Below are 27,087 nucleotides of genomic sequence, written 5' to 3'. Positions count from 1 at the left end.
CTGACTTTGCAAGTCTTACAATATTGTTCGTTTTTGTGAGGCCTGACTCAGGGTACATCAGAAAAGAAAAGCAAAATATTGTGTATAAAGCCACCAAGAAAACCACGGTAGAGACCATTAGATCTCAATACCCCCCAAATCTTGTCTTAGGCATTTAATAAATAACAGAATATTCAGTGTCAGGACCTTTCTGATTATTTTTAAAAGCTTTTGGTTTTAGAATTTAGAATAAACAAAATGAAAAAACTTCAGACTACTTTTCTAGGAAAATTATTTTGATCACAACCTGTCAGTATGTGAATCAGTAACAAACATAAAATCTTAAAAACTTTCTTTGAAGGCCAAATATAATTTTTCTATAAACTACATCCACAGAAAAATGTCTATTCTTCTTTGCCACATATTTTCCTTTGGTTGTTGTTTAAGCATCTCCTTGTGATATAAAAAGCTGGCACAAATGGCTATTACCATGAATTAATTTTTAGAAAGGCAAAAATAGAAAAGTAAAATCTTAAACCTCATATGATTAAGTCAACAATTGCAACAAAAAATTTTCTGAAATGATGAACAAAAACATTTAAAAGGACAACTGAAAGTAAAAGTAGATGTTCTGATATAAGACAGTTAGAGTAAAATATCACTTTGGAAGTAATAAACATTTCCTAGCAGTCAGTGATGTAGAACTAAAATACTATCTTATTCAAAAGCCATGACTATATTGAACCTATCATACTGGACTCAGCAATTTCTTTCTGAAGACTTTTATTTGGTTGTAAAAGTTTGTAGCATTTCTTACTGCATGGGAAACCAATTTTCAGAAGATACTCCCTAATTATGTTAAAGTGCAAGTCTTAGCTATGCTGATATTCTACTCCTAAAAGTAAAATGTAAACTGGGCTATGTATCAAGAAGATGTCTGTCAATAGCAACACCTCAAAAATGCAATTTTACATGTGAATTGAACCAGCCTACTGTAAAAGTTTGTTTTGTTTTGTTTTTGTTTGTTTTTCCCCAAAAGCTTTTCCCGGCCAGGTGTGGTGGCTCATGCCTGTCATCCTAGCCCATCGGGGGCCAAGGCAGGAAGATACCTGGAGGCCAGGGGTTCAAGATCAGCCTGGGAAACATAATGAAATCCCATCTCTATTTCAAAAAATAAACAAATAAGGCTTGCCCTTACTTCATATAACCATTATTTACTAATAGGACATCATGGTTAAAAACAAAAATGTATCTGACATTGTAGCATATAAAAGAGACTTTTATAATGTATCAGTTTAGAAAGCTTTAGGTTGTAAGTAACAGTCAACCCAGTTCACAATAGCATAAACAAATATGGATAAATTTCTCACAAGACACAAAATCTTGAACAGAGCAACTGCTAAAGTTGGTTCACTAATCAATGATGTCACCAATATTTTCAGTATTTTTTCTCCACCATCCTAAGTGTGTTAACTTTTTGTACTCATTTTTATTACCTAATGGTTCCAAGATGGTCACTTCAGCTTTAAGCATCACATCTAAGGTCAAACCCAGAAAAGGGGTTACCCCAGCCCTGTCTGACCCTTTTATCAGAAAAGAGGAAAGCCTTCCATGAAGTCCCCTAGCAGACTCATGGACTAGAATTGTATTACATGGCCACTGTAGCAGTAAGTTTAAAAAATCTAGTATTTAACTTTTCTAATTTTTATGGTGAAAGTAAGGAATAGATATTGGATTGGATAACCAATAGTGTCTGTCACAGTCCTCAACCCAACATGCACATACACACTTCTTTTCTTCTCATACCTATGCATTAAACAGAACATACTCATTCTCTCCTCAAGAAGACAACCCTACTATCTCATCCAATTACTGCAAACAGCTTTAAACAGAATCCCTGGGTGATTTTCTATCTGCTATATCAAGTCTAAATATGGCAATGCCTATCTGACCATCTGAATAGCTAAAAGATATCTATCTCTAAGCCGTCCTCCTTTGTTAGTATAACTGTGAAAAAGAAAGAACAGGGTAACCCCATTAAAATTCCCATTCAGAAAAGGGAATAATGGGAAGCACACATTGTCAACAGCCCACAATCCACACGGTTATCTTAAGGACAGAAACAGCAGATTCCCTGGCAGGCAGTAAGTTACTTGGTTAGTCAATCTGCTAGGTCCTGGTATGAGTCTCAGGAGCATCTGCTTTGTCATTGTCCTCTTTGGCAACATCTGAGGTAATTTCTAAACAGACACCCTTCCCGAGGGCCCCACAGCTTTTGTAGCCCATTTCACACTGGTTTGACTTAGAGCGGTGGATATGAGAATTGCTTGGAGGGAAAAACTTCTGTTTTATTTGCTTCACATCAACTCCTTGTGTGAATAACCACAGCTAAAAAAAAAAAAACCCACTTCCAAATAATCTTTAGGCCTGGGGATTCTCATCTCTTAGCTGCTGACCTCTGAACTCTTACAATAGACTTGAGGCAATTCTAACAATAGCTTTAGGTAGAGAGGTACTACCGCTAATCCCTGCAAAATTCCAAATTATGAGGTTCTTTGTCAATTTAGAGCAGGAGCTAAAGGCAGAATACTTCTATGGTGAACTGTATCCCCACCACCACCACTGCGTGTTCAAGGCTGAGGAGCACTAATTTGAGTTCACCCCCTTCTATAGGATCCTACTGAAAAGTCACAAGAAGTAATTAATACATGCCAATATTCCAGATTTTTCCTATTGCTTCTCCTCATATTATAGCCTCCATTTCCACAGAGCCAGCCTGCCATGGAACAGCAGGCACAAGTTAATCAAATGCCTTGCTGTCACATAACAAGGGTAATAACTTTCCTCTCATCTTTCTCTGTTAAGTCTGGAGGTAGGTAGTCCAAAGTCGGAACTGCTGTTCAACAATGCCCCAGTCTCTTTCTGTCCATCTACTCCAAGGTCCACAGCTTGTGAGAATATTTTAGCCTCATGCTTGTCATCTCATGGTTACAAGATGCCTGCTACAGCTCCCGGCTTCATGATTCCATTTAAGGCACAAAGAGAGGAGAAAGAGTAAAGTACCAGCCACCTCTGTCCTCTTTATCAGGAAAGCAAAAGCCCTCCCTGAACTCAGCAGACTTCCCTTCCTAATCACTGGCAAAGGGGAACAGGATTGTTATGACTGGTTTCAACTATTCAATTTTTTGTTTCAAGCTGGGCACATTGCTGCCCTAACAATATTAAGGTGCGCAATAGGGAATGGGTATTATGGAAGCCACTAAGAATATCTGCCACTTATGAATATTTATAATTTTAAGAAATCAAACTCTATTTGGTGAAATTTCAGACTCGGTAACAGAAGTGAAAAAAAAAAAAGTCCCTCAGGCAGTGTTATAGAAATACATTTTAGGTACAGAAATCCCCACTCAAGCAAGCCCATCCTACTTAGGAGTCTATCCTTGAAATTAGCACCCTTTAGCAATTCTGCTTTTCATGGACTCTTCCTTTCCTCAATTCTGAACTACAGATTCTCTAAAATACCCATGTTTATTAACAACCGTTTCTATGGCAGCAGAGCCCCTGGTGGTGGGGCCCTGGGGTGGAGGCTATTTAGAAGTTAAAGACCGACAGTATACGCCGATAGCAGCTATTATTGATGAAATACCTGAGATATTTCTGAAATAGATAAACGTTGTGAAAAAAACAAAACAAAAAATATTTAAGGTGCCTGTTGCTCACCAAGAAATCTCTTGATTATAATTTGGGTTTCCCATCTAGGTCCACCTAGACTTGATCATTATGGTTCAATGACTTGAAAGAAATGACTTGATCATTATGGTTCAACTGGTTTATGTAACAGTTTTAGCTCCTAGTATGTTAATAAATTTGCATTCTGGCATTATGTATTAGGTTTATAAGGTTGTCAAACTACTTTAATCTTCTCTGGGGCACTACTGATCAGATTAGGTTTCTAAGACCAAAAGACTGAGTCAGGCCCTGGTAAAAATTTCACTAAGGTTCTACTACCTGATGTGGTCTTTTGAATAACAGCAGCCAGCCTGCTCCAGGCAATAGCTCCTTACATCACTGATTATATTGGCATAAACAACTTTATGTAAAATATTTAAGCAATAAATTTTTATTCCATGTAGCAGCTCACAAAAGCTACTTTAACGTAAATTGTGCCACCTATAAATATACTCAAGTCATCAACTATTCAAAGTATCATCATTTCCCAGCAACCCTCGACTCACAGTTTTTTATATATATAAATATATGTAGTGTAGCTATACAGTATACAGAGAATGGGCTCTGGAGCCAGAAGGCTAGAATCCAATTCCCAATTCCACAGTAGAATGTTCCACCCTATAATGGGTGTGTGACATTGGGAGAAAAATCATTGTGTCTACTTTCTTCATCTATACGTGAGGGTGGAGTTAGAAGGGGACATAATGGTAATGCCTCATTCAAAGGGATATCTGAGTATCAAATGAATTTATACATGTAAAATGCCTGGAACATAGGAAGGATTCAACAAGTGCTAGCTATTATCATCACTCTTAATTGGGAAACTTAAATAGTGTATGACCACCTAACTCCTACTGAATGGGGAAAAATCAAATGCCTTTCCTCTAAGGACTGGAACAAGATAAGGATGTCCACTCTCACTACTGTTATTCAACATAACACTGGAAGTCCTGGCTGGAGCAATTAGACAGGAAAAAGAAATAAAGAGAATCCAAACTGGAAGGGAAGAAGTCAAATTAGCCTTATTTGCAGATGACATGATCTTATACATAGAAAAACCTAAAGACTCCACCAAAAAAAACTGTTTGAGCTAATAAACTCAGTAAAGTTGCAGGATACAAAAATCAATATACAAAAATCAATAGTATTTCTATACGCCAAAAACAAACAATCTGAAAAAGGAATAAAAAAAGCAATCTCGAGGGGTGGAGCAAGATGGCAGAATGGAAGGTCCTACCAATCATCCCCCCTGCCGGAACACCAAATTCAACATCTACACACAAAAAAGCACCTTTATAAGGACCAAATATCAGGTGAGCACCCACAGCACCTGATTTTAACTTCATAGTTCTGAAAGAGAAACTTAAGAGTAGCAAAGAGTCTTGAATTGTTGATGCTACCCCTCCCCTATCCCATCACAGTAGCCAAGTGGTGTGAAGAAATCTGTGTGCTTGGGGAGAGTAAGAGCACAGAGACTGTGAGACTTTACATTGAACTCAGTGCTGTCACAGTATAAGGCAAAACTGGGCTGAACTTAGCTGACACCCATCTACAGAAGGAGCATTCAGACAAGCCCTAGCCAGAGGAGAATCACCCATCCCAGCAGCTGGAACTTGAGTTCCAGCAAGCTTCCTCGTTGTGGGTTGAAGTGCTCTGGGGCCCTAAATAAACTGTAAAGGCAGTCTAGGCCCCAAGAACTGCAAGTTTTAGTGTTGAGCTGGGCTTGAAGCCAGTGGACTTGCCGGTCATGAGACTTACTGAGACACAAGCTGGAGCACCTAAGGGAGTGCTTGCACTACCTGTCCCCCAACCCCAGGCAACACAGCTGTGGCTCCAAAAAAGTCACAGAAGAGCCACAAGCTGTGTTGCCTGGTGTTGAAAAGGGGGTAGTGCAAGCACTCCCTTTCTGCTTGAGAGGAGAGGAGAGGGAAGAGTAAAGAGGAATTTTGTCTTGCACCTTGGACACCAGCTCAGCCACAATCGGATATAATACTAGTCAGAACTGTAAGGCCCCCATTCCAGGCCGTAGTTCCCCAGATGACATTTCTAGACATACCCTGGACCCAGAGGGAAACTGATTCCTTGAAGGGAAGGGCCTATTCCTAGCAGGATGCATCATCTGCTAGCTAAAGAGCCCTTGAGACCCTGAATAATCAATAGTGATACTTAGGTAGTATGGCATGAGCCTTAGGTGAGACTCAGAGACACACTGGCTTCAGGTGAGACCCAGCACATTCCCACCTGTGGTGGCTATGGTAAGAGATTCCTTCTGCTTGAGAAAAGCAGAGGAAAAAGTGGAGACTTTGTCTTGCATCTTAAGTACAAGCTCTACCACAATGTGGTATAGCACCAATCAAGCTCTTGGGGTCCCTGATTCCAGGCCTTGGCTCTTGGATGGCATTTCTGGACATGGCCTGGGCCAGAGGGGACCCCACTTCCCTGAAGAGTGAATCCCAGGCCTGGTAGCATTCACCACAAGCTAACTGAAGAGCCCTCAGGCCTTAAGTGAACATTGGTGGTAGCCTGGCAGTACTCCCTGTGGGCCTTGGGTGGTAGTGACTATAAGGTGAGGGTCCTCTGCCTGTGAAAAGGGGAGGGAAAACTGAGAACTGTTTTTCATGGTTTGAAAGCCCACTCAGCCACAACACCAGGTAGACTTCTGAGGTTTTTGACTCCAGTCCTTAGCTCCCAGACGGCATCTCTGGACCGGCCCAGGGCCTGCAGGAACTTGCCTCCCTGAAGGGAAGGACACAAGCCTGGTTGGCTTCACTAGATGCTGACTGTAGAGCCCTAGGGCTTTGAATGAACATAAGTGGCAGCCAGGTACTGGTTACAGCAGGCCTTGGGCAAGACCCAGTGCTGTGCTGGCTTCAGGTCTAACCCAGCACAGTCCCACTGGTGGTGGCTATAGGGGTGTTTGTGTCACCCTACTCCCAGCCAGAGGTGGCTCAGCACAGAGAAACTCCATTTGTTTGGGAGAAAGTAAGGGAAGAGAATAAGAATCTCTGCCTGGTAAACCAGAAAATTATTCCAGATTTATCCAATATCACCAAGATGGTTTCTACAAGTCTGCAAGAACCACAGCATTACTGGGCTTGAGGTACCCCATAATGCAGATATGGCTTAGATCTTAGATCATAACACTCAAAGTCCTTTTGAATACCTGGAAAACCTTCCCAAGACAGGTGGATACAAACAAGCCTAGACGGAGAATACTGCAATGAATACCTAACTCTTCAATGCCCAGATACCAGCAAATATCCACAAGCATCAAGACCATCCAGGAAAACATACCCTCACCAAATGAACTAAATAAGGTGCGAGGCCAATCCTGAAGAAACAGAAATACATGACCTTTCAGACAGAGAATTCAAAATTGCTGTTTTAAGGAAACTCAAAGAAATTCAAGATAACACAGAGAAGGAATGCAGAATTCTATCAGATAAATTTAACAAAGAGATTAAAATAATTGAAAAGAATAAGTAGAAATTCTGAAGGTGAAAAATGCAATTGACATATTGGATAATGCATCAGAGACTGTTAATAGTAGAATTGATCAAGCAGAAGACAGAATTCGTGAGCTTGAAGACAGGCTATTTGAAAATACAGTTAGAGATTAAAGCAAAATAAAGAATGAAGCACACCTACATTATCTAGAAAATAGCCTCAAAAGGGCAAATCTAAGAGTTATTGGCCTTAAAGAGAAGATAGAGAGAGGGGTAGAAACTTTATTCAAAGGGATAATAAGAAATTCACAAACCTAGAAAAAGATATTAATAACCAAGTACAAAAAGGCTGGCTGGGTGCAGTGGCTAACACCTGTAATCCCAGCACTTTGGGAGGCTAAGGCCTCCCAAAGGTGGACCATTTGAGGCCAGGAGTTTGAGACTAGCCTGGCCAACATGGTGAAACCCTGTCTCAAATACAAAATTAGCTGGGTGTGGTGGCACACACTTGTGCTCTCAGCTGCTTGAGAGGCTGAGGCATGAGAATCATTTGAACCCGGGAGACAGAGGTTGAGGTGAGCCAAGATTGCACCACTGCACCCCAGCCTGGGCAACAAAGCAAGACTCTGTACCCGCCACCCTGCCAAAAAAAAAAAAAAAAAAAGAGAGAGAGAAGGCAAGCAGATTTAACCCAAAGAAGACTACCTCAAGGAATTTAATAATCAAACTCCCAAAGGTTAAGGATAAAGAAAGGATCCTAAAAGCAGCAAGAGAAAAGAAACAAATAACATACAATGGACCTCCAATATGTCTAGCAGCAGACTTTTCAGTGGAAAACTTACAGGGCAGGAGAGAGTGGCATGATTTATTTAAAGTGCTGAAGGTTAAAAACAGTTTACCCTAGAATAGTATAATATTATCCAGCAAAAATATCCTTCAAACATGAAGGAGAAATAAAGATTCTCCCAGACAAGCAAAAGCTAAGGGATTTCATCAACATCAGACCTGTCCTACAAGAAATGCTAAAGGGAGTACTTCTATCAGAAGTAAGGATGAAGAAAAGAAAAATAAAAGGATGTTAATGAGCAATAAGACATCATCTGAAAGTACAAAACTCACTATCAATAGTAAGTACACAGAAAACAGAGACTTTTATAACACTGAACTGTGGTGTGTAAACTACTCTTATCTTAAATAGAAAGATTAAATGATGAACCAATCAAAAATAATAACTATGTACCTGGCATGGTGGTTCACACCTGTTATCCCAGCACCTAGGGAAGCCAAGGCAGGCAGATCACAGATCATTTGAGGTCAGGAGTTAGAGACCAGCCTGGCCAACATGGCAAAGCCCTGTCTCTCCTAAAAATATAAAAATTATCCAGCTGTGGTCATGCATGCCTATAATCCCAGCTACTAGGGAGGCTAAGGCAGGAAAATCGTTTGAACCCAGGAGGCAGAGGTTGAAGTGAGCTGAGATTGTGCCACTGCACTCTGGCCTGGGTGACAAAGTGAGACTCTGTCTCAAATAATAATGATAATAATAACTACAACAACTTTTCATAACATAGACAGTACTGTAAGATATAAATAGAAACACAAAAAGCAAGAGGATGAAGTTAAAGTTTTTATTAGTTTTCTTTTTGCTTGTTAGTTTGTTTATGCAAGCAGTGTTAAGTTGTAATCATCTTAAAATAATGGGTTATAAGATAGTATTTGTAAGCTTTATGGTAATCTCAAATCAAAAAACATACAACAGATACACAAAAAATAAAAAGCAAGAAATTAAATCATACCACCAGAGAAAATCACCTTCACTAAAAGGAAAACAGGAAGGAAGGAAAAAAGGAAGAGAAGACCACAAGACAACCAGAAAACAAATAAAATGGCAAGAGTAAGTCCTTGCCAATCAATAGTAACCTTTAATGTAAGCGGACTAGACTCTTCAATCAAAAGACAGGGTGGCTGAATGGATAAGAAAACAAACAAACAAATGCCCCCCCCAAAAAAAAAAAACACAAGTCCCAATGATCTGTTGCCTACAAGAAACACACTTTACCTATAATGATACACATAGATTGAAAATAGAGACAGAAAAAGATATTTCATACCAACAGAAACCAAAAAAGAGGAGTGCTATACTTATATCAGACAAAATAGATACCATGACAAAAACTTTTAAGAAGAGACAAAGAAGGTCGTTATATAATAATGAAGGGGTCAATTCAGCAAGAGAATATAACAATTTTAAATATATACGCACCCAACACTACAGCACCCGGATATATAGAGCAAATATTTGAGCTAAAGAAAGAGATAAACTCCAATATGATAATAGCTGGAGATTCAATACCCCACTTTAAGCATTGGACAGATCTTCCAGACAGAAAATAAACAAAGAAACATCAGACTTAATCTGTACTATAGACCACATGGACCAAATAGATACTCATAGAACATTTAATCCAACAGCTACAGAATACACAATGTTTTCCTCAGCACATGGGTCATTCTCAAGGATAGACCATATGTTAGGTCAAAAAACAAGTCTTAAAATATTTTTAAAAATTGAAATAATATCAAACATCTTTTCTGACCACAATGGAATAAAACTAGAAATCAATAATGAGAGGGATTTTGGAAACTATACAAACACATAGAAATTAAACAATATGCTCCAGAATGACCAGTGGGTCAATGAAGAAATTAAAAAGGAAACTGAAACATTAATTGAAACAAATGATAACGGAAACACAACATGCCAAAACCTATGGGATACAGCAAAAGCAATACCGAGAGAGAAGTTTATAGCTATAAGCACCTACATTTAAAAAGTAGGAAAACATCAAATAAACAACCTAATGAAGCATCTAAAAGAAACAGAAAAGCAAAAGCAAACCAAACCCAAAAATCAGTAGAAGAATAAAGAGCAGAGATAAAATTGAAATGAATAAAATACAAAAGATCAATGAAATAAAAAGTTGGTTTTTTGAAAAGATAAACAAAATTGATAAACTTTTAGCCAGACTAAGAAAAAAGGAGAGGAGACACAAATAAATAAAATCAGAGGTGAAAAAGGAGACATTACAACCAATACTACAGAAATTCAAAGGATCATTAGAGCCTACTATGAGCAACTACATGCCAATAAATTGAAAAGCCAAGAAGAAATGGATAAATTCCTAGACATATACAACCTACCAAGATTCAACCATGAAGAAATCCAAAACCTAAACAGACTAATAACAACTAATAAGATTGAAGCCATATTAAAAAGTCTCCCAACAAAGGAAAGCCTGAGACCAATGACTTCACTGCTGAATTTTATCAAACATTTTAAAAAGAACTAATACCAATACTACTCAAATTATTCTGAAAAAGAGAGGAGGAGGGAATAGTTCCAAGCTCATTCCACAAGGTCAGTATTACCCTGATATCAAAACCAGATAAAAACACATTTAAAAAAAAGCTACAGGCAAATAGCCCTGGTTAACACTGATGCAAAAATCTTCAACACAATACTAGCAAACCAAATTCAAGAACACACTAAAAATATCATTTGTCATGACCAAGTGAAATTTATCCCATGGATGCAAGGATGGTTCAACATACACAAATCAATGTGATACATCATATCAAAAGAATGAAGGACAAAAATCATATGATTATTTCAATTGATGCTGAAAAAGCGTCTGATAAAATTCAACATTTCATTGTGATAAAAACTCTCAAAGAACTGGGTATAGAAGGAACATAATTCAACATAATAAAAGCTATATATGACAGACCCATAGCTAGTATCATACTGAATGTGGAAAAACTGAGTCTTTCTTCTAAGATCCGGAAGATGACAAGGATGCCCACTTTCACCACTGTTATTCAACATGGTATTGGAAGTCCTACCTAGAGCAATCAGACAAGAGAAAGAAATAAAGGGCATTCAAATTGGAAAGGAAAAATCAAATTATCATTGTTTGCAGATAATTATGATCTTATACTTGGAAAAACCTAAAGACTTCATCAAAAAATTCAGAACTGTTAAACCAATTCAGCAAAGTTATAGGATACAAAATCAACAAACAAACATTAGTAGCATTTCTATATGCCAAAAGTGAACAATCTGAAAACAAAATCAAGAAAGTAATCCCATTTAAAATAGCTACAAATAAAATAAAGTATCAAGGAATTCACTGAATCAAAGAAGTGAAAGCTCTCTAAAATGAAAACTATACCAATGCAAGAAATTGAAAAAGACACAAAAAATGGAATGGTATTTCATGTTCATAGATTGGAAGATTCAATATTGTTAAAATGTCCACACTACCCAAAACAATCTACAGATACAATGCAATCTCTATCAAAATACCAATGACATTTTTCACAGAAATAGAAGAAACAATCCTAAAATTTATATGGAACCAGAAAAGACCCAGAATAGCCAAAGCTATGCTAAGCAAAAACAACAAAACTGAATAAATCACATTACCTGACTTCAAATTACACTACAGACCTATTGTAACCAAAACAGCATGGTACTGGCATAAAAATAGATACATAGACTAATGGAATGGAACACAGGACCCAGAAATAAATCCATACATGAACTCATTTTTGACAAAGGTGCCAAGAAGGGAAAGGACAGTCTCTTCAATAAATGGTGCTGGGAAAACTGGATATCCATATGCAGAAGAATGAAACTCGACCCCTATCTCTCACCATATACAAAAACCCAAATCAAAATAGGATTACAGGCTTAATTCTAGGATATCAAACTATGAAACTACTAAAAAAAAATTGGGGAAACTCTCTAGGACATTGGAGTGGGCAAAGATTTCTTGAGTAGGCCAGGTGCGGTGGCTCACGCCTGTAATCCCAGCACTTTGGGAGGCCAAGGTGGGTGGATCATGAGGTCAGGAGATCAAGATCATCCAGGCTAACACAGTGAAACCCTGTCTCTACTAAAAATACAAAAAATTAGCTGGGCATACTGGCGGGCACCTGTAGTCCCAGCTACTTGGGAGGCTGAGGCAGGAGAATGGCATGAACCTAGAAGACGGAGCTTGCAGTGAGCTGAGATCATACCACTGCACTCCAGCCTGGGCAACAGAGCGAGACTCCGTCTCAAAAAAAAAAAAAAAAAAAAGATTTCTTGAGTAATACCCCACAAGCACAGGCAGCCAAAGCCAAAATGGACAAATGGGATCCTATCAAGTTAAAAGCTTTCTACACAGCAAAGGAAACAATCAACAAAAGGCTTCTCCACAGCAAAGGAAATAATCAAAAAAGAAACAACCCACAGAATGGAGAAAATATTTGCAAACTGCCCATCTGACAAGGGATTATAACCAGAATATATAAGGAGTTCAAACAACTCTATAGGAAAAAAACCCTAATAATCTGGTATTAAAATGGACAGAAGATCTGAACAGACATTTCTCAAAAGACATACAAATGGCATACAGGCATATGAAAAAGTGCTCAACATAATTGATCATCAGAGAAATGCAAATAAAACTACAATGAGATATCATCTTACACCAGTTAAAATGGCTTTTATCCAAAAGTCAGACATTAACAAATGCTGGTGGAGATATGGAGAAAGGGAAATAACTCACATACTGTTGGTGGGAACCACTATGGAGAACAGTTTGGAGGTTCCTCAAAACACTAAAAATAGAGCTACCACATGACCCAGCAATTGCTCTCTGAGACATACACCCAAAAGAAAGGAAGTCAGTACATCGAAGAGATATCTACACTCCCATGTTTACTGCAGCACTATTCCCAAGAGCTAAGATTTGGAAGCAACCTAAGCATCCATCAACAGATGAACAGATAAAGAAAATTTGGTACATACATACAATGGAGTACTATTCAGCCATAAAAAAAGAACGAGATCCTATCATTTGCAACAACATGGATGGAACTGGAGGTCACTGTTAAGTGAAATAAGCCAGGCACAGAAAAACAAACTTCGCATCTTCTCACTTATTTGTGGGAGCTAAAAATTAAAACAATTTAACTAATGGAGGTAGAGTGTGGAAAGATGGTTACCAGAGGCTAGGAAGGGTGGAGCAGGGGGCTGGTTGGGGGAAGTGGGGATGGTTAATGGATCCAAATTAGTTAGAAAGGATCAATAAGACCTAGTATTTGCTAGCACAACAGGGTGACTACAGTAAAAAATAATGTAATTGTACATTTTAAAATAACTGAGTATAATTGGGTTGTTTGTAACACACAGGATAAATGCTTGAGGGGATGGATACCCCATTACCCTGATGTGATTATGCACTGCATGCATGTATCAAAATATCTCATGTAACCCATAAATATATATACCTACTATGTTCTCACAAAAATTAAAAATAAAGCAATTTCATTTATAATAACTACAAAAATATATAAAATACCTAGGAATCAATCTAACTAAAGAAGTGAAAGATCTATACAAGCAAAACTATGAAACTCTGATGAAAGAAATTGAAGAGGACACACACAAAAAAGGAAAGATATTCCATACTCATTAATTGGAAGAATTATTGTTAAAATGATAAAACTACCCAAAGCAATTTACAGATTCAATGCAATCTCTATCAAAATGTGAACGGCATTCTTTATAAAAATAGGAAAAAAAATTCTTAAATTTATATGGAACTACCAAAGACTTGGAATAGACAAAGCAATCCTGAGCAAAAAGAACAAAGCTGAAGGCATCACACTACCTGACTTCATATACTACAAAGCTATGGGAACCAAAACAGCATGGTACTGGCATAAAAACAGACACATAGACCAATGGAACAGAATAGAGAATCCAGATGTAAATCCACACATTTATTGCCAACTCCTCTTTGACCAAGGTGCCACGAACATACAATGGAGAAAGGTTACCAGATGTGGAAGAATTAAACTAGACCCCCAGCTGTCACCATACACAAAAATCAAATCAAAATAGATTAAAGACAAATATTTAATGCTGAAACTACGAAACTACAGAAGAAAACATTGGAGAGATGTTCCATGACATTGGTCTGGGTAAAGATTTTTGGGGTAAGACCTCAAAGGCAACCAAAGCAAAACTAGACAAATGGGATTATATCAAGCTAAAAAGCTTCTGCACAAGGAAACAATCAACAAATTGAAGAGACAGTCCACAGAATGGAAGACTATATTTGCAAACTATCCATCTGACAAAGAATTAATAACCAGAATATATATGGAGCTCAAACAACTCAATAGCAAAAAAAAAAAAAAAAGATATAATCTGATTTTTAAATGGGCAAAAGACTTGAACAGACATTTCTCAAAAGAAGACATACAAATGGTCAACATGTGTATTTAAAAAAACACTCAATATGACTAATCAGAGAAATGCAAATCAAAACCACAATGAAATATCATCTAATAATAGATACTGGTAAGGATGTAGAGAAGGGAAAGCCCTCATATAGTGTTGGTGGGAATGTAAATTAGTACAGCCTCTATGCAGAACAGTATGGTGGCTTCTCAAAAGCCTAAAAATAGATCTACCATCTGATCCAGCAATTCCACTACTGAGTCTACAACCAAAAGAAAGGAAATCAATATATCAAAGGGCTATCTGCACTCCCATGTATATTGCAGCACTATTAGCAATAGCCAAAATATGAAATCATCCTAAGTGCCTATCAATGGATGAATAAAGAAAATAGGATATACGTACACACTGGAGTATTATTCATCCATAAAAAAGAATAAAATCCTGTCATTTGCAGCAACATAGATGAATCTGGAGGCCAATTATGTCAAGCAAAATAAACTAAGCACAGGAAGACAAATATCATGTTCTCACTCATATATAGAAGCTAAAAAACAGTGAATCTCATGAAGACAGAGAGTAGAATGGTGGTTACCAAAGGCCATTAAGGATAGAGGAGAGGGAAGGATAAAGGGTGAAAAAAGGAATATAAATGTATTTATTACCACTAAACTGTATACTTAAAAGTGGTAAAGATGGTAAATTTTATATGTATATTTTACCTCAAAAAAAGTGAAAAAAATAGTGTATGGCTGCAGTGTCTGCAAATGTAAAATGATTTAATAATATTCACTTTATATGCTAAATATGAAATAACACAAATTCCCCAAATTAATAATTCATCAAGAATTAAAGTTTCGCTGGGCGCGGTGGCTCACGCTTGTAATCCCAGCACTTTGGGAGGCCAAGGTGGGCAGATCACGAGGTCAGGAGATCGAGGCCATCCTGGCTAACATGGTGAAACCCCGTCTCTACTAAAAAATACAAAAAATTAGCCAGGCGTGGTGGCAGGCGCCTGTAGTCCCAGCTACTCGGGCGGCTGAGGCAGGAGAATGGCATGAACCTGGGAGGCGGAGCTTGCAGTGAGCCGAGATTGCGCCACTGCACTCCAGCCTGGGTGACAGAGCGAGACTCTGTCTCAAAAAAAAAAAAAAAAAAAAAAAGAATTAAAGTTTCAGCCAGACGCAATGGCCTGCAACTACAATCCCAGCTACTTGGGAGGCTGAGGTGGGAGGATCACCTGAGCTCAGGAGTTCAAGACCGGCCTGGGCAACATAGTAAGACCATGTGTCCAAAAAAAATGTTTTTTAATTAGCTGACTGTGATGGCACAGGCCTGTAGTCCCAGCTACTCCAGAAGCTGAGGTGGGAGGATCCCTGGAGCCCAGGAGTTCGAGGCTGTGGTGAGCTATGATCTTGTCACTGTACTCCTGGGTGACAAGAGAAACCCTGTCTCAAAAAAAAAAAAAAAAAAAAAAAAGTTTCAAAAGCTGGTTGGAGGCTGGGCATGGTAGCTCATGCCTATAATCCCAGCACTTTGGGAGGCTGAGGCAGGCAGATCACTTGAGGCCAGGAGTTTGAGACTAGCCTAGCCAATGTGGTAAAACTCCATCTCTACTAAAAATACCAAAATTAGCCAGGTGTGGTGGTGCATGCCTGTAATTCTAGCTATTTGGGAGGCTGGGGCATGAGAATCACTTGAACCCAGGAGGCAGAGGTTGCAGCAAGCTGAGATCAGGCCACTATACTCCAGCCTGGGCAACAAAACAAGACTCTGACTCAAAAAAAAAAAAAGAAAAGCTAGCTGGTGAATGTGATTTATAAACTCTTAAGCTACTGCCACATGGCAATACCAAACTTTCCATTCTTTGCTGCCAGAAATAGTCTTGAATTATGCATGTCTCTAGAAAATGCTATAGCTCTGTAAAGAAATGTAAAGGAGAAAAAAATCATAGTGCTCCCCACCCTCACTACCCTAAGCGCTGCCTCTCATACATACCTTGGTTTTTCTAAAGATTTCCTATGCCCTTGAAGCCTAGAAACTCAGTCTACAATCAATATCCAAATAGAGGCCAGGTGTGGTGGTTCATGCCTGTAATCTCAGCACTTTGGGAGGCCGAGGTGGGTGGATCACCTGAGGTCAGGAGTTCGAGACCAGCCTGGCTAACATGGTAAAACCCCATCTCTACTAAAAATACAAAAATTAGCCGGGCGTGGTGGTGCATGCCTGTGGTCCCAGCTACTCAGGAGGCTGAGGCAGGAGAATGGCTTGAACTCAGGAGGTGGAGGTGCAGTGAGCTGAGATCACGCCACTGTACTCCAGCCTGGGGGACAGAGCAATACTCCGTCTCAGAAAAGAAAAAAAAAAAAAAATCAAAATAGGATATGTCTGTCAACATTGTTCCAGGAAAACTTCTCTGAAATAAGAGGGTCAATCAGCCTCGCTGCTTTTCATATGTGTGTGCCCTTCTCAGGCCTGGGGTAATTATCATCCCCTTCCACCTGCAACACACATACATACATACACACACACACACACACACACACACACACACACTGACCATTTTCCTGAGTATATTTCCTCAGTATACATAACTGGTCATCCTTAACATCTCCTTGCTTACAAAGAAATATTATCTTAAAGTTCCTAATTTTCCCTCAACTTGTGTCTATTTTTTCTCCTACTCAAATGCTTCTTTCATTTCCATTTTATTTGCTCACCCCATATGCACAAGCCTCTTTTTCCTTTTACCTCTGACCCTCCCATCCTCACTCTCAAACCCTCCTAACCACATTCACTCTACACCCAATTCTTCAACATCTCAGTCATTCTTCCCCTTCTGCCCTATTCATCAACAATGTCTACTGGAAAGTCTATTTCTTTGAGAACAAACCCTTTTTATGCTAAATTTATTTTTCACTTCTGTGCAGTTCACTTTAATAAAAAGCTGGTTCTCTTTTAGATTACAAGGTGCCTTTTCCAATATAACCACTTACTTCCCTTAATTTCTCCTCTTTCTCTGACTCAGCAGAAAGAACAACAGCCCTTTCCTTGCTCCCACATGCCATTTTCAGATTACCCATACTGTAGCCTATTTCTCATTGCTTGAAATCTCCACCCTATCCACCATTTCGGAGAACTATTCTTAATCCCACTTGAACACACTGTTCTTTAAATCTGGCCTCTTATCCTTCTCGCTAGTCTTGATAGAGATGATACATTAAGAGTCCACAATTCCATTTCTGTCAATGGTAACATATATGTACTTGGAGAGTATTACAAGAGCCAAGAAAAATTACATATGTTAATGATGGTCACACGGCCAAGAATGGAATAAATTGGATAAGACATATGACTATTTCTATGCTCCTAAAATAACTATCATTCTCCATAGTCTTAAAGTTCTATAAGTTTACCTATTCTATCATTAGAAATATATCATGTTAGCCTTAGACATAAATAACCGTCTGCGTTTCAAAGTAAACCATAGCATCATAAGGTTAGAAAACCTAATGATGGGTGTATAAGCGGTAGATAAGCTTTTCTCAGCAGATGTTCACTACTTGGAAGATCTTCTAGAAAGAGGATTGTACAATTTCCCAAAGTAAATAACTACAACCTCAAATATTCTTAATTTCAAAATCTTTGATTTTTCTAATCTATTTTTTCCTGCTGTTTTTCCTTTGTAGAGGTTAGAAAAGAACAGGCACTATCCTCAGTATGACAGCATCTCATCTACTGGAAAAGCATTATTGTCACCCTGAGCCTTTATTTATTTTTTTTTTGAAATGGAGTCTCACTCTATTGCCCTGGCTGGAGTACAATAGCACAATCTTGGCTCACTGCAACCTCCGCCTCCCAGGTTCAAGCAATTCTCCTCCCTCAGCCTCCCAAGTAGCTGGGATTATGGGCACTCACCACCACGCTCGGCTAATTTTTTTGTTGTTGTATTTTAGTAGAGACGGGGTTTCACCATGTTGGCCAGGCTGGTCTTGAACTCCTGACCTCCTGATCCGCCCGCCTTGGCCTCCCAAAGTGCTGGGATTACAGGCATGAGCCACTGTGCCTGGCCGAGCCTTCATTTTTCTAAGCTCAACAACTTGGACTTTTCTCCAGACTCCTGTTCTCCAAAACTAATTTTTTTTTTTTAAAGATACGGGGTCTCAGTCTGTCACCCAGACTGTGGCACAATGGTTTGATCATAGCTCACTGCAGCCTCGAACTCCTGGGCTCACGCTATCCTCCCACCTTAGCCTACCAAGTAGCCGGGACCACAGGTGCATGCCACCATGCCTACCTATTTTTATTTATTTTTTTATAGAGACGGGCTCTCACTCTGTTGCCCAGGCTGGTCTGGAACACCTAGGCTCAAGTGATCCTCTCCCCTCAGCTTCCCAAAGTGCTGGGATTATAGGCGTGAGTCACTGTGCTCAGCCTAAAACTTGAATTCTATTCATGTTATTTTTAAATCACAAAGACCAGACTTAAACTTAACCAGCAACAGCACTTTGTTGTTTCTACTTTTCTAAATAAATAGTTAACATATAATTGAACAATCTTCTTTTTTTTTTTTTTTTTTTCTTGAGACGGGAGTCTCGCTCTGTCGCCCAGGCTGGAGTGCTGCGGCACGATCTCGGCTCACTGCAAGCTCCGCCTCCCGGGTTCATGCCATTCTCCTGCCTCAGCCTCCAGAGCAGCTGGGACTACAGGCACCCGCCACCATGCCTGGATTTTTTTTTTTTTTTTTTTGTATTTTTAGTAGAGACGGGGTTTCACCATGTTAGCCAGGATGGTCTTGATCTCCTGACCTCGTGATCTGCCCACCTCGGCCTCCCAAAGTGCTGGGATTACAGGCGTGAGCCACCGTGCCCGGCCTAATTGAACATACTTCTATACATACAGTCTTCTCAAACAGAATTGAAACCCATAAAATTAAAAATTACAGAATTTTCCATATTGCAGAGACTACCTTATTGTCTCTTAGTTAAATCAAACCAATGATCTAGGATTATAATTAACAAATTATGGCTACATATATAGCCCCAAAACATTAAAAAGAATGAATACTTACCTGATCTGTCCTTGGATGAAAATTTTTCCTCTAAATTGCAGAACAGAGAGGAAACTGGTTCTCTTTTATGGTTCACCACTATTTCTTCTGCTTTAATAGAATTTGTGGCCACTATAAAGAAATAAGCAAGAACAGAATATTTATATAACAATTTTAGTAATACACAAAGAGAAGGAAAGTAGAATATATATGCAAATTTCAAATGAATGTTTTTCTTTTACTTAGTGATACCTCAAAGGACTTTTTAGTAAGAAGCAGAAGTTTCACTTTGTTGACATGTTTAATTTTTCCCACTTTCACAACTTTTTAAGTCCCAGAAAAACTATCATTACTATTTCCAAATAAAAGGCTAGGAGTTGGGTTAAGAGGGAAATAGAATTTTATGAAAGGATCAGATGGTAGTGAGGAGCCACTTCATACTATGCAAACAGGGATTTTGTAAGGACAAGGAATTACATTTCTTTTATTATGAAAGCTACTTTTTATGTTTTGTGTTCCCCAAGAAAAAAATGTGACACCTATTATCACAGACAGAAGCCTAATATGTCTTGTCATTTTAATAAGGTGGTAGTCTTTGTGGGAAACAAGAGGAAAAAAAGTAGTATATGATTTTTCTTCCACTTAGAAAGTTAATTTTCCCAAAGAGCTTTTACTTTATATGGCACTAAGATCAAGGCAATAACTCAGATTACCTTAATTATATCAAAGTGGCATATATTAATAATACGAATTTGTATTCCAGTCAATAGTTAGAATGCTACAATCAATTATTCAGAAGTTTATGGGCTTTCTGCAGTCATACAAATAATGAACATAAAAGGTTTAAGAATAGTATATTTTTGTAACTACAAAACATCAAAAATTTATCTACCTTCAAATTTGATGCTGGTTATTTTTCTGATTCACTTTTAGTCTGTTAGAAAGTAAAAAGACAAATTTTCTCCGTTATGTAAAAATAATCATAGAATCATAAAAATTTAGAGTTAGAAAAAAACTTAGAGAAGTTCTAGATGAAGTAAGTACAAGTCTATCTAAATTAGAGACTTTGATTTATTTCCCTTACTCAAAGTTACGGAATGAACTGGAGCAGGAACTCTGGAATCCAGAATGTTTTTCCTACTACTTAATGATTCCTCAAACTTATTTAGGCACAACTTTGTGTACATACGTGAGGCAGTGAGGCACCAGCGTTGAATTTAAAGTCTCTGAATCACACTGCCCAAGTTTGAATCTCGGTTCCTTACTAGCTGTGTGATCTTGAGCAGGCTACTTAATCCCTCTGTGTCTCAGTTTCTTCATCTGTAAAATGACATTAATAACTATAACTCTCTAATGGGACTGCTATGAAAAAAATAAATTAGTATATATAAAGCACATAGAATGGTGTCTGACATATGGCAAGTATTCCATAAATGTCAGCAACTACTAGGATTCTATCAATAAATACATGGATATGTACTTGCTGGTTTTATTTTTATTTATTTTTTATTTTTTGAGACAGAGTCTTGCTCTGTCGCCCAGCCAGGAGTGCAGTGGCACAATCTTGGCTCACTGCAACCTCCGCCTCCCAGTTCAAGCAATTCTCCTGTCTCAGCCTCCTGAGTAGCTGGGACTACCAGCGTATACTACCACGCCCAGCTAATTTTTGTATTTTTAGTAGAGACAGGGTTTCATCATGTTGGCCAGGCTGGTCTCAAACTCCTGACCTCAAGTGATCTGGGATTACAGGCGTAAGCCACTGCACCCGGCCTGTACTTGCTAGGTTTTAAAATAGCCTAATTATACCACAATTGGAATAGTGGATCATTTTTGTGTTTTCAATACATGTATATGCACTCGCTGATATTCCATTTTGGCACATGAATTGTGTAGCCAAAGGAATGGTTCTTCATAGACTACATGCAAAATTCCAAATATTAAACACATAACTGAACTCACTCAAAAACTGAATACCACTCACTTGGTGATCATTTGGGCCCATTTATATACTTAGAACATCTGACATCCAGAGGGATTTTTTTCTTTTTTTGAGACGGGGTGTCACACTGTCACCCAAGCTGGAGTGTGGTGGTGCAACCTTGGCTTACCGCAAACTCTGCCTCCCAGGCTCAAGCCATCCTCCCACCTCAGCCTCCCGAGCAGCTGGGACCACAAGTGCACACCATCACATCTGGCTAATTCTTAAAATATTTTTGGTGGAGAAGGGGTTTCACCATGTTGCCCAGTCTGATCTTGAACTCCTGAGCTCAAGCAATCTGCCCGCCTCAGCCTCCCAAAGTGCTAGGATTACAGGTATGAGTCACTGCACCCAGACAGAGGGATCATTTTTGTTTTGTTTTGTTTGTTTTTTTGAGATGGAATTCCGCTCGTATTGCCCAGGCTAGAGTGCAGTGGCATGATCTCGGCTCACTGCAACCTCTGCCTCCCAGGTTCAAGCGATTCTCTAGCCTCAGCCTCCTAAGTAGCTGGGATTACAGGCACCCACCACCATGCTCAGCTAATTTTTGTATTTTTAATAGAGACAGAGTTTCGCAATGTTGGGCCAGGCTGGTCTCAAACTCCGGACCTCAGGTCAGAGGGATCATTTTTTTATTACCCCTTCCTCTATGTGATAAAATTATTTTTCAGCAATAATCATGAAATGAAACAATAGGAAAGTGACAGTGGAAATTGTCTTTTATTCAACTCCACTTATATACCAATAGAAAATAAAGTATTATAGTACAAAAAAGGAAATTGTAATGAAATTAACATTTTCAAAAAATAAAAAACATATGCCAATGTACTGGTTTGTTTGCAGTACTAAATAACATTACACCTCTTATTTTCTTGATCTCCTTTTTAGTTTTGAAGCAACTATTAACAATGAAAAAAGAAAAAAGTTCAAAGTTAAATGTATTATTTGAATTCAGTTATTCAAGAGGGGGCCGGGCATGGGGGCTCATGCCTATAATCCCAGCACTTTGGGAGGCTGAGGTGGGTAGATCACTTGAAGTCAGGAGTTGGAGACCAGCCTGGCCAACATGGTGCAACCCTGTCTCTACTGAAAAAAATACAAAAATTAGCCAGGCATGGTGCCGGGCGCCTGTAGTCCCAGCTACTCGGGAGGCTGAGGCAGGAGAATTGCTTGAACAGGGGAGGCAGAGGCCACAGTGAGCCCAGATTGTGCCACTGCACTCCAACCTGGGCAACAGAGCAAAGCCCTGTCTCAAAAAAAATTATTCAAGAGGATAATTCCATGAAACAAAAATATTATACCTCAAAGTTTGCACTATGTTTCACTCTTAAATTTTATAAACAAAAACTCTAAGTGGTCACATAGAACAATGTTGAAGTAATCAAGTACTGTTTCTTCATCCTTATAATCACTGTGCTACCATTGTTTACAAAGAATCTACTGTTTAAATGCAGGAATATGGACCACCAGGGTTGCGAACATGAACTGTGCCTTAAATCTTGAATTACCCTGAACTTTTATGAGTTTACTTGGAAATATATACAATAGCTGAGTCCATGTTTATTGAAGGACAATTGTATGAGTGGGAGTTCTTTAAATTAATTTCCATGTAGGATATACTGTTTATTAAAAAATAATTAAAATGTGCTGATTTGAAGTTTAAATTCATATACTAAAACTTAACACAGACTACAGAAATTGTTTAAAATCCAGATCCATGAGAGATTTTTCATGGAGGACTATTTTATTATTGACACGGTTTAGAATTACTGGTACATAAAAATTACTGGAAATAAAAAACAGACTTTTAGTGGGTTTATTGTAGTTTAAATTCTCTACAGAAAATGAGAATTACTACTGTCCATACTCAAGATATACTGTTCTTATTGCCCCACTCTTGGTATGCCATTCAAGGTAAAATCTGCTCTAAGTACTATCTTTGAAGATGGGCTTGCTGCATTAAGTATTCTTAACCTACTTAGGAGAAAACTTTACAATTAATTTTTATTGAGAGCCTACTGAGTCCATGGTATTGTGCTTCGTATTGTATCCACACAGACTGCATCCACATGAATGTCGCTAGTTCCTAATCATATTTATTTGCTAAAGCCATCGCAGCAGGATTTAAAAAAAAAAAAAGACTTAGCAGCCAGGCGCAGTGGCTCACGCCTGTAATCCCAACCCTTTGGGAGGCTGAGGCAGGCAGATCACCTCAGGTCAGGAGTTTGAGACCAGCTTGACCAACATGGAGAAACCCCATCTCTACCTAAAGAAGAAAAAATTAGCTGGGTGTGTTGGCGCATGCCTGTAATCCCAGCTACTCAGGGAGGCTGAGGCAGGAGAATTGCTTGAACCTGGGAGGCGGAGATTGCAGTGAGCCGAGATTGTGCCATTGCACTCCAGCCTGGGCAACAAGAGCGAAATTCAGTCTCAAAAAAAAAATAAATAAATAAAAATAAAAATAAAATTAAAAAATAAAAAACGACTTAGATATTGTATGTACTCAAATTTAAAATAAATACCACACAAAGTCACATATATTCCATTTTTCAGGATTTTACCAACTCAGATTGGCTTCCTACCTGTACATTCCAAATAAGTGAGGTTATATTATAACATTTAGAAGAGCTTTCAAAATATTAACATTTATATCACATTAACAATTTAAGGACTTCGGGCATTATTCAAATTTTCACAAATCACATGGCATCAGATTCACTTGTTCTATTTTCAGAAGCAACTATCTCAAGAGAACAAAAGCTTTAACTCTGCTACCAATCTTTTTCAGACATTCACAGGATCAACGTCATCTCTAATCTATCCTCCCATAATCTTGCAGCTACATACATGTACAAATTTTCCATTTATATGATCCTGGTACTCTTGAAAAGGCAGTCTTTTTAACTAAAAGAAAATCTGACTTACCTCAAAAGGTATCTTGGTATGGGATAGAATGCCAACTACAGCCACGTTAGAAACAAACAGGTATGTCCGGCAAGAAAGTGATATACCAAGCTTAAACCCACAGTTCCACTTCTGCTTTACAGCTCTTATACTTTCCTGTTGCTACTAAGCTCCTTTACTCACAAAATTCCCTCTCATTACTCACCTGCAGGGCACTGAAGCAGCACCTGTACTATTTATAGCTCTAGGATTCCCCCACCCTTTCCTGTCAATAAGAATCACCTGGGGCGGTTAAAAAAAATCACAAGTCAACCCCCTGATATTAGATTTCAAGGTGTTTGAAAGGAGGCTCCAGAATCCGATTTTTTTTTCTAATCAGCTGAATTTATGACTCACAGAATCTGATTTTAAGCAAGTGTTCCCAAGTGAGTCTTGTAAGCCAGTTAAGTTCAAGAATAATGCTCCAAGTGAAAGCGAGATCTGTGGCAGATCTTCACAGTTCCTCTAGACTGATCAGCCTCAAGGGCTAATCCTCCTCCGGTGTTAGGCCTCAGGGTATTTGAAAACAAGAGAAGGCCCAGTTTGAAGAATGCAGAATGGCATCTCGTCCACACTTGATTTAAGTTTTCAATACCCTAAAAAATTTATCAAAGGGAGATTTTAGTTTGGGGAGGTGCTGTGAAGTAAGACATCACCAGGGGGCAGCATAAAGTTGACAAATTATACATGTTTTGGGATTTTTGACTTCACGCTACACCATGAAATGGTTGCACCTACAATTTCCATTAACTCGGATTACTCAGAAAAGGAAAAAACCCAGAACACTTAAAAGACATAGGTAAACGTTATTAGCATGTAATTTTCAATACAATGGCAATTATATTATAAATATATATTTATAAATATAAATATTTTCTACAATGGCTATTATATTATAAAGAGCCATTGTAGAAAAAAATGTTCCCGTGAAGTAGCATGAACCCGAATTCAAAAAAATTTTATTAGGATACAAAGATTCGTGGTAGAAATTTGAAGTGGTCTTCAAATTTCTCTCAGCAAGTTTCAAAATACTTGTCGTACTCTGAGAGTTAATTAGCGTTATAACTGGATGCTTCTCAATAGTTTCAATCAAATCTTAAGTAGCGTTCTACTAAGGTGGAAAATGGAGTGGATAACAATTTGGGCAAGCTATGCCAAAGCTTTTTCTAAAGAAAGTGTACCTAGTTAAAATGATGTCACCGACTGTCAGAAATCTATAGCTCCCCTCCCATGCATCCTCCATTAATTTTTCTTAACCCATCTCCACTTTCTCTTTTCTACTCCACATTTCTTCCGTCTAGAAATGTAGAAAAATCCTTTGGCAACCCAGGTAGCTTCTACAAGTATCATCTCCAAGTGTTTCTTCCTCTGAAATTCCACCATTAGAGATTAGAGTTGAGTAGGAAATGCTGAAAGGCGAAGGAGGATCTGAAGAAATTTTACATTTTTTTTCTCAGTTTGCCAGAAGTAGATACTCCCTGTATAGATATTCCCGTATAATCCAGGGAAGGTATAATCCAAGACTGTGGGGCAATTCCAAGAGGTGGTTTTGAAGTCCTTCAACTCTACCATTTCCATTATATCCATACTAAAAAAGCTACGGTAGGAAGAAAAGACCAACTGGACCTAATCAAATAAAAACCCTTTAGAAGAGGTACAAGAATCAGAAATCAAGCCTATCTGCAGAGCCAAAAGCCATTCTGAAACTCTGTGTCCTAGAAACAAGGGTTTCCCATCTTTTCAAATATTTTAACATAAAAATGGCAACACCCTATAGGAAAATGGCTATATTTTTAGCAAGAATTGGTGGAGAAGACAAACGATAATAAGCTACTATTAATCCAGAAGCTGCTTAAATGGCCGTATTCACAGCAGCCCTTGCAAACATTAATTAGAAAGAGTTGTACCCATTATGTGTGAGGACTTTTTTTTTTAACCACGGACAATATCTGTGGGTGCATCCAGATTGCTCAGTGGCTCCGCTTAACCCACCCGGTAACTGGGAACCATGGCCCTAGGACAGGCTTCTCCACCGGGGCGATGCTGCCTCCAAGGGGCGCAATGTTACTTTTTATGCATCAAGCACAGATACACATACAGCACATAAGCAGGTCGACAGTGTATCTGAGGTACTGGAATTTCATGGGGAAAGGAGATGGGGACGTGTAAAAAGGCTTTTTAAGAGTCAGGTAACGAAAAACGGAAAAAGAGGAGAAACACGGTCCTACAAGGGTACTGAGCTGAGGCCATCAAATGAATGTACTGACAGGTATTTTTCTCCCAGGCAGCCAACTGAGAGTCAAGGGACTCTGACTGTGCTATGACTCCGGCCACACAGAAAGAGGCGTTATCCCCTCGGTGGCCTCCAAGCGCAGGGGGCACTGCGTGCCGTCCGCTCCCTCACCGGGCGCCCCGCGCGGATGAAACGGAGCAACTGGGAAAGCGCTCTGGAAACTGCAAAGCGCTGCGCCAAAGCGACGGGAGGTTCTCATTCTCAGCTGTACGAAATCCCGCGGGGGTCCTTCGCTTCCCAGAGAGACGCCCTCGGCCTCCGCACTTGTTGCTTCTGCGCCCCGCCCGCCTCCCCGTCAAATCCACCCTTCGCGGCCCCCTCGCCTCTCCACACGCTCGCACTCAGGCCCCGATCCTGCCGCGCGACCCCCTC

General features: G+C 39.0%; 1 protein-coding gene across 20 annotated transcripts in view; it reads right to left on the bottom strand.

The window, feature by feature from the left end:
* Nucleotides 1–27,087, bottom strand: part of NRG4 (neuregulin 4) — a 138,610-nt gene that overhangs the window by 111,414 nt on the left and 109 nt on the right. For 2 of the 20 annotated variants that reach the window (XR_010120674.1, XM_055277675.2), the window contains exons 1-4: nucleotides 24,405–25,244; nucleotides 20,691–20,821; nucleotides 20,394–20,435; nucleotides 19,523–19,633 (exon numbers count right to left, since the gene is read on the bottom strand). The gene's annotated coding sequence lies outside the window, so the exon portion shown is untranslated. Of the gene's footprint in view, nucleotides 1–19,522; nucleotides 19,634–20,393; nucleotides 20,436–20,690; nucleotides 20,822–24,404; nucleotides 26,970–27,087 lie in introns of those variants that run through there. The other 18 variants (XR_010120679.1, XM_063638743.1, XR_010120678.1 and 15 more) reach the window with 15 other exon arrangements.

This window comes from Symphalangus syndactylus, chromosome 5, assembly GCF_028878055.3.
Source record: "Symphalangus syndactylus isolate Jambi chromosome 5, NHGRI_mSymSyn1-v2.1_pri, whole genome shotgun sequence".
In the NCBI taxonomy this organism is placed as follows: domain Eukaryota; kingdom Metazoa; phylum Chordata; class Mammalia; order Primates; family Hylobatidae; genus Symphalangus; species Symphalangus syndactylus.
This window is presented reverse-complemented; position numbering and strand designations above follow the sequence as displayed.